Raw genomic sequence first — 16,236 nt, 5'->3', positions numbered from 1 at the left:
TCGGGGGGTACGGTTGCATGGAGGCTATTCAAAATAATGGACCGATTTTATCCATTTTCAATAGGCTTTGTTCTTGGGGCAAAAACAAAGTGTGTGCCAAATTTCATCCAATTATCTTGAAAATTGCGACCTGTACCTAGCACACAAGGTTTAAATGGTCAGCCAGCCAGACGGACATAGCTTAATCGACTCAGGGCGGATTTCTTACTCCTCAGTTAAACTAGGCTTAACTTGCTGTTAGATTAAACACGAAATAAATTTAGGCGGACTTTAACCGATGATTGTGTTTTACAGTTTTAGATGTAAGCTCAGTTAACTTTGTTAGTATTGCCAACTTTTCACTCAAAAACATAAACAATGAACAGCTGTTTTTTGCAAAAAATACTTTTGTAAAATGAAAAATTTTGGAAAAATGTTAAATAAACATATAAAACAAAAATATTAAATATTAAGTTTTTGTTCTTCCGAAATCATTGCTCTTATTAATTGTGTTTTCTCACTTATAAATTGAGTTAAGTTGGCCAATTACTCTTAGTGAAACTAAGATAATATGTAACTTTACTGATAACTGAAAAACACGAAACATATATTAAACCAGGTTTAACCAAAGAATGAAGATTATCTTTATCAGAAAAACTCGCCCTCAGAAAACGATTCTAAGTCGATTGGTATACTTTAAAGTGGGTATTGGACGAATATTTTTGTATGTTACAAACATCAGCACAAACTCAATATACCCTCTCCACTAAAGTGGTGTAGGGTATAATTATTGTTTGCTTCAAAATATGGAATTTTGGCGAATATAGCGTCACATGCGTTACATCTTTAATTTGTTATAAAGTGCGACCAAAAGGTACCAATTGCTAATCCAAGATTATGCTGAATGTGTTCTATCAATGATATTGAAATGGAAAACAAAGATCGAACAGACTAAATTAAAACGTTTGAAATCCAATATCCATCATAGATACCACCACAAAATTGAACCCGAAAGACCTTTGGTCTGTTCTATATCTAAAAAATTTTTTACAAAAACATTTGAAATTTCTATTGTAACTATTTTAAATATTATCTAGAATTTTATATTCTAAAGACGGTTTATGTAAAATGCAAAGTAGTAAAGAATTAAGGCTATGTTTCCAAAATAATATCCCAAAAACATGAAGATTTTCTAGAAATGTTGAAATTTGCTTAAAATTGGAATTTGTCCTTTGAGTGTATTATTATTTATTTATGACGACAATGAAAATTGTTTACAATAGGTTAATTGTCAGTTTATACGATTATAAGATAACTTTACAATTTTATTGACAGACAAAAAAATATTGTCAGTTTATTCTATTATCAAATTGTCGTATCGGAAAAGTTTCAAATCTTATTGTAGGTGCGTAAGTTTTTTTAAAGTGCCTTGTTGCTAATAAAAAGCATTTTGTCTTACAATGTTTCCATTGTCAGATGTATAAAATCTGACTATAAAAATTGTCAGATAATTATCTTACAATGACAACGTAATGTATTGACACTATTTTTAAATGTGACTATATTATTATTTTATAGTATAAAGTTGTAAGACAAAAATTTTAAGCTCATATGGTTGTTGGACAATTTCTAAACTGTTTTTGTCAACATTGTAAGATATGACAATTTGATATCACGTTCCAACGAAAATAGGATCTTCGCTCCAGAACGACCTGAATCATACTCTATCAAATCTTGTTAACCCAGTGACAGCTGTATCAACCGAATAATTTTTTTTCCCCAGGAAAGAACTATCGGTTACAGTCGAATAGTTACAACAACGATTTTTTTCTTGCAACGTTGACAAAAAAACATTGTCATTATATTGTAAAACAATAACATTGTTAGACATCTAACACGTTCCATTGCTAGATAAATGTTTGAAAATTTCAGTATATTGTCAGAACTGCCAACGTTATATGATCTGACAACGGTGTATTTCAGTTATGTAAACACGGTTGTCAGATCTTACAACGTTGTCCGAAAAATATGCAAAAGTTGTCTAACAATCGTGTGAACATACAATTTTTGTTTTGTAACGTTGTTAGAAAAAGCATTTCTAAAAATGTTGCAAAACAAAATATTGACACTGTTATTCGACATTTTCTGCACATTTTACTGCCAACGTTGTAAGATCTAACAACCGTGTGTATATAATAGCTTTAGTTTTATATTCGCTGTTCTGAAATATTTATTTTACTATATCGGTTGCCCTAATAAAAATAGCAATACATAATTTTATTTTTTATTTTAGTTTTAGTTTAGTTTTTTTATAGCTTAATTATTTTAAACATTAACAATGAGTTTTAAACTTGAACTTTTAATTTGTAGTAAAAAGATTTTATTATTTAAAAGCTTACTACTTAAAATATATTTTATCACTAATGAATGTATAGTTATATATGGTTTCTAGTTATCGTTTTAAAACCACATTTTTTAAAAAAACTGTGTCTGAAGAACTCAGATCAGCTTAACCAGTGACCACAAAGAATAACAACATTTTCAATGAAAATACTTTACACAATTGCCATAAATTCATTCTTAAATCCAATTTAATTAAAAGTAGAATTTAACTTTATATTTATATCAAATACCTATAAGTATCAGTAAAATAATTAGCTTTATTTCTTTACTTTTAATTATTACTTTTCACTGTTGGCTACTTTATACATATTTTTGTTTTTTTTTCTTGAAATTAATATTTATTGAATTAGAATATGATGTTAAATAATATGTTTCGTCCTAGCAAAAGGTCAATCAGCTAATGGTGAAATTAACACACCTAGCTTTTTGTTTTGTTTTTAATACAATTTTTTTTACATTCATCTAATATTATTATGCCAAACCTTTTTTACTATACTTATTAAATAATGCTAAATATTATTAGTTGAAGAAAAGAATTTGTTAATGTAATTAATTCAAGTAATAATCATAATACAACGGGATAACAAAGAAAATATTAACTCTGGCGGTGGTTATTAAAATATTTTATAAAAGAAACAAAACCACATGTTCAAAAATAATTTAAGTTTACATTTTTAAAATGCATTATATATCGTTATACCCTACACCACTTTAGAGCTGGTTTTGTGCTGATGTTTGTAACGCACAATAATATTGGTCCTATACCCACCTTAAGGAATACCAATCGGCTCAGAATCATTTTCTGAGTCGATTTAGCTATGTCCGTCCGTCCATGTAAACCTTGTAATCAAACTACAGGTCTCAATTTTGAAGATAATTCAATGAAATTTGGTACATGTTATTCAATTGTCCGAAGCCTGTTAAAATGGTTCAAATCGGTTCATTATTTCACCTGGCCCCCATACAACTGTACCCTCAAATAGGGCTAGTAAATCTTGTAATCAAACTACAGTTCGCAACTTTGGAGATAATTCAATGAAATTTGACGCATGATCGTCTATGGTAGACGAAGCCTATTGAAAATGGTTAAAATCGGTCCAATTTTTCAACTAGTCCATATACAACACAACCCCCGAATAGAGCTTGTAAACCTTGTAAACAAACTACTGGTCGCAATTTTGGAGATAATTCAATGAAATTTGGCCATACAATTGAACCAGCCAAATAGAGCTTTTAAGTTCATAATTATGTTTAATATACTCGTATCTCGACAAAAAGCTACAAAACTAAGTTCTATACTAGCCTTGATGACCCTCATGAACATTATAATTATAGGGCCTCATTTGAACCTAGCCCCTATAAAAAGCTCCCATCAAAATTTTACTTAAATATCTATAGTTTTATTAAACAATAAATAGCTTAAGTTCATCTGAGGCAATTCATATTTTATTCGTTATCATTTGTAGGGTATAATATGATCGGCCTCGCCCGACTATAACTTCCTACTTGTTTTTATGAAAGTTATGAGTACAAACAAGAAATTTTGTGTGTATTTCACTGTTCTATTGATACTATAATGGAATGTATTCCTCTGAAATTAGGGAACTTGTTCAACAACACACCCATTTGGCGTAAATTGGCCAGTGGACCGCACAACTTACTACAGGGAAAATTCATTCTTCAGCCGCACTGTTCGTATATGGAATAAACTTCCTGCAAAAGTATCCCATACCACTTTCGATATAAGAGCATTTAAATCAAATGGCACTACTCCCTCTGTCCTCCTTCCTACATCTCCTCATGCCCTGAGTGCAGGTCTAATAAAAAAAGTAACTGAAATGGACAAGACTCCAAGAAGAAAGATATAGTCTTCCATCTTATCTGTGAATGAATCAGTCGAAACTGATTAAGGGCGGGTTTCTTACTACTCAGTTAAACTAGGCTTAACTTGCTGTTAGATTAAACTCGGAACAAATTTAGGGGAACTTTAACCAATGATTGTGTTTTTCAGTTATGGATCTAGAATCAGTTAAATTTGTTAGTATTGCCAACTTTTCAGTCAAAAATATAAACAAAGGACAGCTGATTTTTGCAAAATAATACTTTTGTAAAATGAAAAATTTTGGAAAAATTTTAAACATTTAAAACTATAATAAATAAAACAAAACAAATCAGAAAATTGCAATTTACTTAAAATATAAAGTTTTTATTCTTCCGAAATCATTGTTTTATTTTTTTTGTTTATTGTGTTTTCTTACTTATAAATTAAGTTTAATTGGCCAATTACACTCAGTTAAACTTAGATAATAAGTAAGTTTAGTGATTACTGAAAAACACTAAACATATATTAAACCAAGTTTAACCAAAGAATGAAGATTATCATTATCTGAAAAACCCGCCCTAAATATTACGAGTTTAAGAAAGTATTTTTAGAAGTATTCGATGACAAAACAAGTAGAAAAGTATAGTCGGACATGGCCGACCATATAATACCCTACACCATGAGTATATTTTTAAAATTTTAACTTTTTATAAATTTTTTATATTTTATAAAGAAACTTTTATGTTGAATATTACCATAATTCCAAAATATTTAAGCACTTTATTGATAAAAAAAAACTAAATTTTCTAAATGAGGCTTTATATGGGTCAAATATGGGCCGATCCTCAGTAAATTTGGGAAAAGTATATATTATAAATAACAGTTAGTTTTGTTGAGTTTCATTGCGATACAATTGGTTACAAGTCAATTTTAGATGTTTAAGACATTTTTTGAAGGGGGGTTTGTATGGAGGCTAGGGTCAAATAAGGGCCGATCCTTACGAAAATCTGCATTGTCATTTATACTTATATAAAACTTATTTGTGCCAATTTTTAGAGAGATAGAAGAATATTTGATGTAATTATGGCATAAAAAGTTCAAATCGGGAGGTACGGTTGTATGTGGGCTAGGTGAAATAATGGACCGATTTCAACCATTTTCAATAGGCTTCGTCCCTGTGTCCAAAAACATGCTTGGCCCAAATTTCATCAAATTATCTTGAAAATTGCGGCCTGTACCTTGTGCACAAGATTTACATGGACCAACCAGCCAGACGGACGGACGGACATGTCTTAATCGACTCAAAAAATGATTCTGAATCGATCGGTATACTTTAAGGTGGGTATTGAACCAATATTTTTGTATGTTAGAAACATCAGCACAAACGTATAATACCCTCCCCACTATAGTGGTGTAGGGTATAAAAAAGATTAATAAGATCATTCCAAATTTATATGCAAACAAAATTTTAAAGATGATGTATTATACATCAAAATGTTTGCTGGTTTGCACATTTATGATTGGATAATTTTCCACTTGAATGTATTTTATGGACAAGAAGGTTTTTATATAATAAAATTAATATTTTCAAATATTTAATAAAACTATCTAATGCTGTGTAATGTTATTGTACTTTTATTCGTTATTCAATTTACAAATGTATGGTAGTTATTTAATAAAAAAGAATTAAACAAAAAAAGTGTCTCAGTGTTAAAAACTTGTAACTAGAGAATGTTTTCCGGAAATTTGAGAGATTTTTAAACAAATTTTTTACATATTTCATCTATTTATATCCGGCAAGGGATTTTTAATAGAATTGAATTTAGTTTTTGAAACTTTAACAAAATTTTAACATGTTTTGTCTCAATGGACCGTGCCTCATTTTTAAGAGTATTAAATTAAGTTTTGAAGTGATTCAAATCATACAACATTGGCAGATATGACAATTTGATGGCAATGTACTGACAATAAAAAATTTTAAATTGTTAGTTTCGATGTGTGCAAGAAAAACTTACAATTTCATTACAGGTAATAAAAATATTTGCCAACAAATATTGTCAGTTCACACTGTTGTCAGAATGTTGTACGGCAACAGTTGCCAGATCTTATTTTTAGGTGCGTTTGTTCTTATAATGCACCGTGTAGTCAATAGAAAACAAATATCTGTCAAGTGCCAGTCTACACTAGGAAACTTTTTTGATTTTGATTTTGCGTAAGAGACAAAGAAAATTAAATATTCATCTCTCTCGCGGTAGGGAGTTTTTCGTACTCGGAAACTTGTTTTGTTAGACCTGGTTCACACTAATAATCACAAACTTTTGTTGAGAAATTTTTGATTTTGTGTGTGAGAGAAAGAGATGGTAGATATTTCTTTCTTTTTCTCTCATACACAAAAATCAAAAGTTTCCCAAAAAAGTTTCCTAGTGTTAACCAGGTCAAATTCTTCTCATTCGTACAACAACAAATCAATGCAATTAATAAGTAGTTTCTGAAACAAAAGTGTAGACATTAAGGAAACTTCAAAAGAGAATAAGGAAAAAGTTTTTCAGTAAAAGTTCCCAGTGTGGACCAGGTCCAATAATTTCATTGTAAGTTGCATAAAATTTGCACATCTGACAATGAAAATTATCAGGCAATGGTGACATAATGTGTTTACACGATTGTTAGATTTCTTTCTATTGTTTTACAATACACTGACAATACTTTTTCTAAAAACGTTGCAAGACAAAACTTGTATGTTTACACGGTTATACAGAATATGTCTGAACATTTTTCTGACAAAGTTTAAAAATCTGACAATCGCGTCACTTTACGATGGAACTTCTTTAAGAAATTAGACTAAAAGTTGGCACTCATATCAAATTTATTAAAATTATGTCAAGAAATATTATCGGGACAGTTACAGAATTCCATTCCGATCGAAAGTGAAATTATAACTTGTAAATAAATAAATAAAAACTATTGTCAATTTCACGTTGAAAATGTAAAGTGGTTTCATTTTTTCAAAAAGAAAATTAGGAAAGATAATTTCACTTAGAACGAAATGGAATTCTGTCAGATTTCCAAATTAATTTCGAAGTAAGTTCGAAAAGTTTCAAAATCGAACATTCTAACTTATGTTAAGATATCTTAAACAAGGAGCCAAATTATTTTCAAGTCAATTGTTCAAATTTTCAAAATAAAATCAATTTTTAATTAAGTTCAGAAAAAGCATTTCTGACAATGTTGTATGACAAAAATTGTAAGTTGACATGGTTGTTAGGCATTTTTTGAACAACATTTCTGAAAATATTTTAATATCTACTAACCGTGTATATATAATATTTATTATTTCTCAAGCAGTACAAAAAGTCTACATAAATGGTGTCAAAAGAGGTCTCAATGTTAACAGTTTTATTTTTCTTTTTATTATTATTGTACATATTTTTTTTACACATGTTGTTGTGTCTGTCATTTGGAACTGTATTTATGCCAAATACAAGATCTTGCTCTTGCTTTATTATTTCTTTTTTTTCTATTCTCAGTTGCTTTTTATATTCTTTCTTTGTTTAATTTCTTTTCAATGATAAAAAAGTACTAAAACTTCAGTTGACTAACAGCGAACAACTTGATAATACGTACTCTTTTTTTTATCTTACGGATATATCAGTTGTGTATAAAATATTAAAGTGTAACTGTTGAGATATAAATATGTATACATAAATACTTAATAAAGTATTTTCCTAAATTGCTATTAATTAACAAGAGAACTTGATAAAGTGTGTATTGAAGAAGGAAAAAAGTCCCGTTTTTATTTCTTTAAATTAAATAAAGCTAAATTTTGCTCACAAATATTTAAAATGAGAAAATTTAAATTATGAATAAAAATGACAACGTACATTTACATTTCCGTTTGAATTGTTGACTCATAGAAGAGATGCAAGTGTTGATATCGGTGGTGCTAATAAAACATTAGATCATTTAACAAATAACTTTAAAAAAAGTAATAAAATTAATAAAAAGAAATTGTTATGTAAATAAAATTAATACAAACATAAAAATGTATATACATATTTGCAAATTTCATTAAAAGTTCTCAAAGGTGAAATCTATTAACTTTAGTACTCACAAGATCTTATTTAAATACTCAGAGAATTTTTTGCGAGTCACAGCTTCTTTAAAAATTCCAAAAAATCATAAAATTTTTCTTAAAAAGGCAATTAATACTTTAAAGGCAATTAAATACTTTACTTTTATAATCTAAAACTTATTATCTAAGGTTAACTGAGTGTTATTGGCCAATTAAACCTAAGTTTTTAGTGAGAAAACACAATCAACAGAAACAATAAAATAATGAATTCGAAAGAAGCGCAAATCTTTAGGTGAAGGATTAGAGATTAAATTAAAAGTAATCCTCGAAAGTTGTTTTCGAATACTAATTTTGTTTGCTAGTTTAAGTGCCCTATGGAGATTTAAACTTGAGCAAGAAATACAAAAGTGTAAACAGCTGATGCTAATAAACTAATTAGGGTTCTATAGTTGAAACGCAAAGTCGACTTTTTGCATTTTAAACAAAGTCGATTTTTCGACTTTTAGTATTTTTTAAATAATCGACTTTTCCACTTTTTTTGACTTTCCGAATTTTCGACCTTTTTTGACTTTTTTCGATTATTTTCGACTTTTCGATAATAACAGACTTTTTGACTTTCCGACCATTTCAGACTTGATGACGATTTTCGACTTTCTGACCATTTCAGACTTGTCGACGATTTTCCACTTTTTTCCGATTTTCAAAAATTTTCGACTGTTTGACTATTTTTGACTTTTTTCGACATTTTGACTATTTTTGACTTTTTCCAACTTTTCCACTATTTTCGACTTTTTCCGACTAGTCGACGATTTTCGACTTTTTTTCGATTTTCAAAAATTTTCGACTGTTTGACTATTTTTGACTTTTTTCGACATTTTGACTATTTTTGACTTTTTCCAACTTTTCCATTATTTTCGACTTTTTCCTACTTTTTGACTATTTTCTACTTTTATTTCCAAAGTCGACTTTTTTACAGACGATAATCGATTTATCGATTTATGGAACCCTAAAACTAATACAATTTTTACTAAAATTAATTAAAATTTATCGATTAGTTTTAATTATAAGGAAGTCAAAATTTAGTTCTTTTGAAATTTTCATTTCCCTTGATTGGGTTGTGATCAATTTATTCGCAATAGTAGATTTTGTATGGAACAAAATTCCATCAACAAATTTTACAACAGGGGAATTTTTTTCCCGACAAAAAAATTTAGTGAAATGATGATTGGCGGTAGGGGTGAATATATTTTTTTTGTTTCTTTTTATATTACATTTAAAATTGTCTTCATTTTTTTATAAATAATGTATTGTTTTGATAACAAACAGTGTCGCTTTGTATGGCAACACTGTGAAGTTTAATCTTGTACTCAAAAACATCAAAGGGGATTAACATCAGAATCAATTTATTTTTAGATTAACTAATATGATTATTAATTGTCATTTGATTGCCAACTCAAAAACCCACTCTAAGTAAATTGTAAATACAAAAGTAATGTTTGCAAAAAAACAGCTGTTTATTGTTTTTGTTTTTGACTGAAAAGTTGGCAATATTAACAAAGTTAACTGGTCTTAAATCCATAACTGAAAAACACAATCATCGATTAAAGATCATCCAAATTTGTTCCGATTTTATTTATATAGCCAGTTAATTCCAGTTTAACTGAATAGTAAGAAAACCGCAATTATTATTATATACTTTTGTTTAAATTTCAAGTTGTTTAAGAAAATTTAAAAAAATTATTAACCCCCTTAATGTTTATTACTATTTTATAAGAATATATAGTTTATAAACAAATATTTCCACAGATTTTACTGCACGTAATTAAATGTATGAATAGTTATAATATAATTGCTAACAAAACTATAAAAATATAACATTTTTCTTTTTTTTTAATAGAATAAATAAACAAGTAATTGTAAATTGCTAAGTGAGTATGTATGTATGTATTTATTTATGTATATATGTACATTGTGATATTATTTATTTATTTATTATGATAAGAATTGTTCACTTAAATGTGTAATGTTTAAAACAAGTTTATTTCTTTTTCTACCTGTTCTTAAGTACCACTTAGATTGATTTTTTTTCTAAAGAATTCAATTCATTTAAGTTTTAATATTTTTAGAGTGGAAAGTGATGTTGCGATAAAGCTAATTAATGGGAAATATGAAACTAATAACTTTAGAATTTCATTTTTATTTATGGAATATTGTAATTTAATTAACTATTACAGATTGTAGTATAGGAAAAGTTTTTTAACTATAATGTGAAGGTATTAATGCATTTTTGTTTAAAGTTTATGAATCGGCTTATATTTAGAGAGACAACTATATTTTCAGAGACAATTAAGTTCGTCCATCTTTCGGTCCAAGCTATTGAAAATGGTTAAAATCGATCAGTAATTTCACCTAGCTTCCATACAAACGGACCCTTGAACTCATGATTATATTATTGTATCTTTGCTGATTTTCGTAACTATCTAGCCTCATTTGAGCCTCGCCCCCATACAAAGTCCCCTTCAGAAAATGATCTAAAGGTGAAAATTTGCTAATAACCGCTATTACCACGATAAAATTCTGCATAAATAACATTAATGTCGACGTTGAACTTTTTACGAAAATGTATAAGGATATCCCTTGCCCCATACATACCTGACTAGTAATCGGTCGTTAGTAATCAGACGTTTAGTTTCTTCTGCATCTATGTGCATCCTTATATATATGTGTAAGGAGACAAATGTCATCAAGGTCCTTCAGACGACAATTTATAACCCAGATTAAGCCTTAGCAGATATGTCTGCTAAAGCCAGCTTTGACGTTTGAAGTATTCTACATACATGTTGTAGAATACAGTTATTCTGTTACGTACCCATTTTCTAAAATAGCCCCCTGCTTTTCAGTTGTTGCCAGCTTTTCTTCTTTCGCAATACTTTGCTGCTGTCAAAGTTCTTACTTATTCTCGCCACATGTTTTTGCCACATTTGAAAGGACCATCCATCGTTCCCTAGTGACCTACATTTTCATTACTACGACTGTCGGTTCTTCGTACTGGAATGACACGAATTATTCGTTCTTTTGGTCAGTGTCGGAATTGGGATAAAACTCGAATCATGGTTCTGCACACTTCACTATCTGTCATCATCGTACACTACTCCTCCTCTCCTTCTCAATATTGCATTATCGAGAATTACAGTCTGCAAAGTTATAACAAATATAACATTATCCGAAAAGCTCCATTATTCACAATTCTAATTCCAGAGTCTAATATCTTGAACTTCAAGGTATTGCAGTTAGAACGGGAGAAACCGACTTAGAACTCTGTAATGTCTACATTACCCCAGTAGCCAGTTGTCCAGCAGGCTACAGCGTCGTCATCAGGACATTGTTAGACGGCAGAGAATTTCAGTCTGCAAAGTTGTAACGTATACAACATTATCCAAAAACTTCGACATCAGGACATTGTTAGACGGAAATATACGTCATGTCATACCACAACCTCTCGTAGTTTTGCTTTGGTTACGAGTAAAGATTCTGCACATTGAAATGATGAAGGCCCCATGCGGATTATTGGTACCTGAGCTAGTTCGCCTGACATCACTATAACGAGTACTATTAATGAGTGCAATCGCGTGAACAGCTGGTTGTAAAAGTTTTCCTTGATTGACAGATGTGCTAAATCGGTTGGTGCATAGTAATGTGCGATAATCCTATTTCTGGCACGGACCCTACTTAATCTGAACGTTTTTTTAGCGGATTTTGATTATAAGATGTTAAAACTTTACATTAAATATCTTTATAAATAAAATTTGGTTCTTATTTCAAAAACACATTAGTGCAGATAGCAAACATTGCTTCTAAACCTTTTCAAATATCAATTCTTGCGCCATACTAAAACATTGAAGCTGTGCACAAAAGAAACTAATACAACCAAATCGTCAGGTGACATACCTACTACGAAATTGAGGCCATCTTAGGTTAAGAACATACAAAATATAGAACAGCAAATAAAACTGTGAATAAAAGCAAAGTGAAAACATCTTATAAAAGTGAAGTATGTATGAACAGTAGCAAAAAAAAATTTACCGTAACTAGGTAAAATCCAGAATGTAAACAAAAATAGGGTTCAATGTTTTTAAATCTTTTTTTTATAAATTGTTTTTAAAATTTTACATTGAGCTGGTTACTCATTACTTTATGTTAAATATTTTTGCATTGTAGATGACGAATTATTACTTTTACAAGGCCTTTATTTATAATTTTTAAACTTGAAAATTTAATTTGTTGACTTTTAATGCTGACAAAATGCATTCTAGTAGCGATCAAGAGTAATTCTTGCTTTTAAAATAACAATGAATAAAATAATTTTTCATATTTTAAGGTGTTAATGAATAATACTTTTACATTAATTAAATCTAATTAGTACTTAATTTAAATAAATTAACTGACTAGTATATCAATCATTTTAAAAAATTGGAAATAATTGTAAATCAGTTTCGTATTAGGTATGGTATTTTTAACAGTATTTCTCATATTTAATGTTTCCTTCTTCCTTGGCATTCACTGAAAAATATTAAACACAAGATTTTTGTTCATAGGAAGTATGTATGGCATGGCAACTCTAAATTTCAAAGAGAGAAAATTTGTAAACAAATTAAAATAAATATTAATTTTGTGCGAATTTCTTCACTGTTTTAGAGCGGGTATCCGATGAAGATAATCTACAATCTTTGTTTAAACCTAGTTTAATCAATGTTTTCTTATTTTTTTAATAATCAGTAATGTTACTTAGGGCGGGTTTCATACTTCTCAGTTAAACTAGGCTTAACGTGCGTTTAGATTAAACTCGAACTTTAACTAATGATTGTTTTTCAGTTTTAGATTTAAGCTCAGTTAACTTTGTTAGTATTGTCTACTTTTCACTCAAAAACATAAACAATGAACAGCTGTTTTTTGTAAACAATACTTTTGTAAAATGAAAAATTTTGGAAAAATGTAAAATAAACATTTAAAACAATAATAAATAAAACAAAACAAATTAGAAAATTGCAATTTACTTAAAATATTAAGTTTTTGTTCTTCCGAAATCATTGTTTTATTGTTTTTGTTAATTGTGTTTTCTCACTTATAACTTGAGTTTAATTGGCCAATTACACTCGGTTAAACTAAGATAATAAGTAACTTTACTTTTGAAAAAAACGAAACATATATTAAACCAGGTTTAACCAAAGAATGAAGATTATCTTTATCAGGAAAAACTCGACCTTAGGGTCAGATAATCTTCATTCTTTGGTTAAACCAGGTTTAATATATGTTTTGTGTTATTCAGTAAAGTTATTTATTATTATATAAGTTTAATTGGCCTTCGGTAGGTTAGTGGTTAGTGTTCTAGTTTGGTAGATCGAAGGTGGTGGGTTCGAATCCCACCCGTGGCACTGGTTAAGGAGCGCACAACAGCCCGATAGAGGCCTAGGTGTATTTCTTCGGATTTTATGTGTATACATCCTCCTTTCAAATTAACTAACTAACTAAGTTTAATTGAGTGTAATTGGCCAATTAAACCTAAGTTATAAGTGAGAACACACAATCAACAAAAACAATAAAATAATAAATTCGGAAGAAGAAAAACTTAATATTTTAAATAAATAGTAATTTTCTGATATCTTTTATCAATATTATTATTGTTTTAATATTTTTCTAAAATTTTACATTTTAGAAAAGAGAATTTTGCAAAAAACCAGCTGTTCGTTGTTTATATTTTTGACTGAAAATTTGGCAATACTAACAAAGTTAACTGATCATAAATCCATAACTGAAAAACGCAATCGTCAGTTAAAGATCGCGTAAATTTGTTACGAGTTTAATTTAACAGCCAGTTAAGCCTAGTTTAACTGATTAGTATGAAACCCGCCCTTAACTGGTAGACAGTATTTCTACTCTTAAATACACCTTAAGAACTTTCGTTAAAAATTTCTTAATCAATTCCTTTTTTTTAACGATCTTAGTTATAATATATGTAATACTTTTCTATTTTCGGTATTTATAGGTCAATTGAAACACGTTTTTATTATAAACGTGCCATTTTATGTATGTTCGTTACGCGATAGAACATGCATACATACATACAACTTTTATATGAACTTTTTAATTCTTTCCAACCATCCAATAATGTTAAGTCTATAAATATGTTTTTTTTTTTTTTTTTGAACTAATCGAATTCATGTCCACATACAATTTATCACCAACGGGTGTTACTTTCATCACTAGTAGCAACTATTTTAATACCACAAGTTTGTTGTATAGTTTGTTTGTTTGTTGGTTCGTCAGTAGGTGGTTGATTGGTTGGTTGGTTTATCGTGTTGTAAGCTACATAGTACATGTGTAAATAAATAGTATAAAAATGATAAAAATGACAAAGCAGTTTCAACATTTTTTCATGTACATAAACAGAAACATTTTTTTCTATAAATAAAAACAAGAAAAAGTGAAAATATTATTTTGTTAAACAAATCATTTGAACTGTACTTTACAAATAGAAAAATTTTGTATTTCAATTATTGGTAATAAAATTATTTAGTTATTTTATTAATAAATCAAATTATTAATAATATTTTATCTTTCTGTATAAAAAGTTTAATGCATTTTTAATAATGTGACGAATAAGCACCAAAAACCTTAGTAATATATTTCGCAATTTCCTATATTCCCATTTTAACAGTAGACCTCTCCTTCATTTAACTGTCTTTTACAATTTGTAATAAACTTTATACAGATAAGATGTTAGGAACATATAATGACAATATAGACACAAAATAAAAATGAAGTTTAAATTTTCAATCTACAAAGTTCTGTTCGAAACATTTTTATAATTATACTGAAAGAACGCATTTCATAATTGGAATGATAGTAATAGTATAGTAAATAGTATAAATCGAATATGAATTTTGTATTACTGTATTACTTTTAAGTGCTTACATATAATTAGATATGTAAGTTCTTTATTTTGAATTTTGTCGGACGTTGTTCTCATTAAGGGCGAGTTTTTCTGATAAAGATATTCTTCATTCTTTGGTTAAACCTGGTTTAATATATGTTTCGTGTTTTTCAGTTATCAGTAAAGTTACATATTATCTTAGTTTAACTGAGTGTACTTGGCAAATTAAACTCAAGTTATAAGTGAGAAAACACAATTAACAAAAACAATGAAACATTGATTTCGGAATAACAAAAACTTAATATTTTAACTGAGGAGTAAGAAACCCGCCCTAAGTGTGCTCAAGTACTTGAGCAAAGTGCACGTATACTGGATCTGAAATTCCATATACGTTAATTGACACCGGCTTGTAAGAAGCTCAATGGGGTGGTGGTGAGTCGTCACAAAAGCTCCCCCAATGGATGAAAAAGTCCACCGTGATATAAGGTCCACAGGGCAGGTGTTCGTGTAAAACTATTTCTCGTACTTCTGCCTGCGTTATGATTAGGTAAACGGTAGTATATTTCTGTTTCTGGGTCTTGAATTTATAATCCCTTACTTTAGAGCCATCCATGTAGCAACGTATTCCTACAGGTATTTGCTCTAGTTTTCTATTTGACCTGGGTATTCTATAAGTGAACTGCGTTTCAAAGTTTTCGACAGATTCAGTGTATAGTCAGGCTATAGGACACGTCCGATAATTGTGTATAACCTTGTTGCACAAACTTTAACTTTAACCGATGATTGCGTTTTACTGAAATGGATTTAATATCAGTTAACTTTGTTAGTATTGCCAACTATTCACTTTAAAACCATAAACAATGATCAGCTGTGTTTTGCAAATAATATTTTTGTAAAATGAAAAATTAAAAAAACGTTTAAAACAATAATAATATTGATAAAACATATCAGTAAATTACAGATTCTTTTGTTTTTGTTTATTGTGTTTCCTCACTTATAACTTAGGTTTAATTGGCCAATAACACTTAGGGC

At 28.9% G+C, this 16,236-nt stretch overlaps 1 protein-coding gene across 8 annotated transcripts in view; it reads left to right on the top strand.

Moving 5' to 3' along the window:
* LOC111689221 (prominin-like protein) overlaps positions 1-16,236 on the top strand; it is a 43,378-nt gene that overhangs the window by 6,301 nt on the left and 20,841 nt on the right. The window contains exon 1 of one of the 8 annotated variants that reach the window (XM_046951635.1): positions 7,817-7,962. The exons of 6 other annotated variants lie outside the window; for them this stretch is intronic. The gene's annotated coding sequence lies outside the window, so the exon portion shown is untranslated. Of the gene's footprint in view, positions 1-7,816; positions 7,963-7,994; positions 8,187-16,236 lie in introns of those variants that run through there. One more of the 8 variants, XM_046951634.1, reaches the window with a different exon arrangement.

The sequence above is a fragment of the Lucilia cuprina genome, chromosome 5, assembly GCF_022045245.1.
Source record: "Lucilia cuprina isolate Lc7/37 chromosome 5, ASM2204524v1, whole genome shotgun sequence".
Lineage (NCBI taxonomy): Eukaryota > Metazoa > Arthropoda > Insecta > Diptera > Calliphoridae > Lucilia > Lucilia cuprina.
Note: the sequence above shows the minus strand (reverse complement) of the source record. Positions and strands in the feature narration are given on the sequence as shown.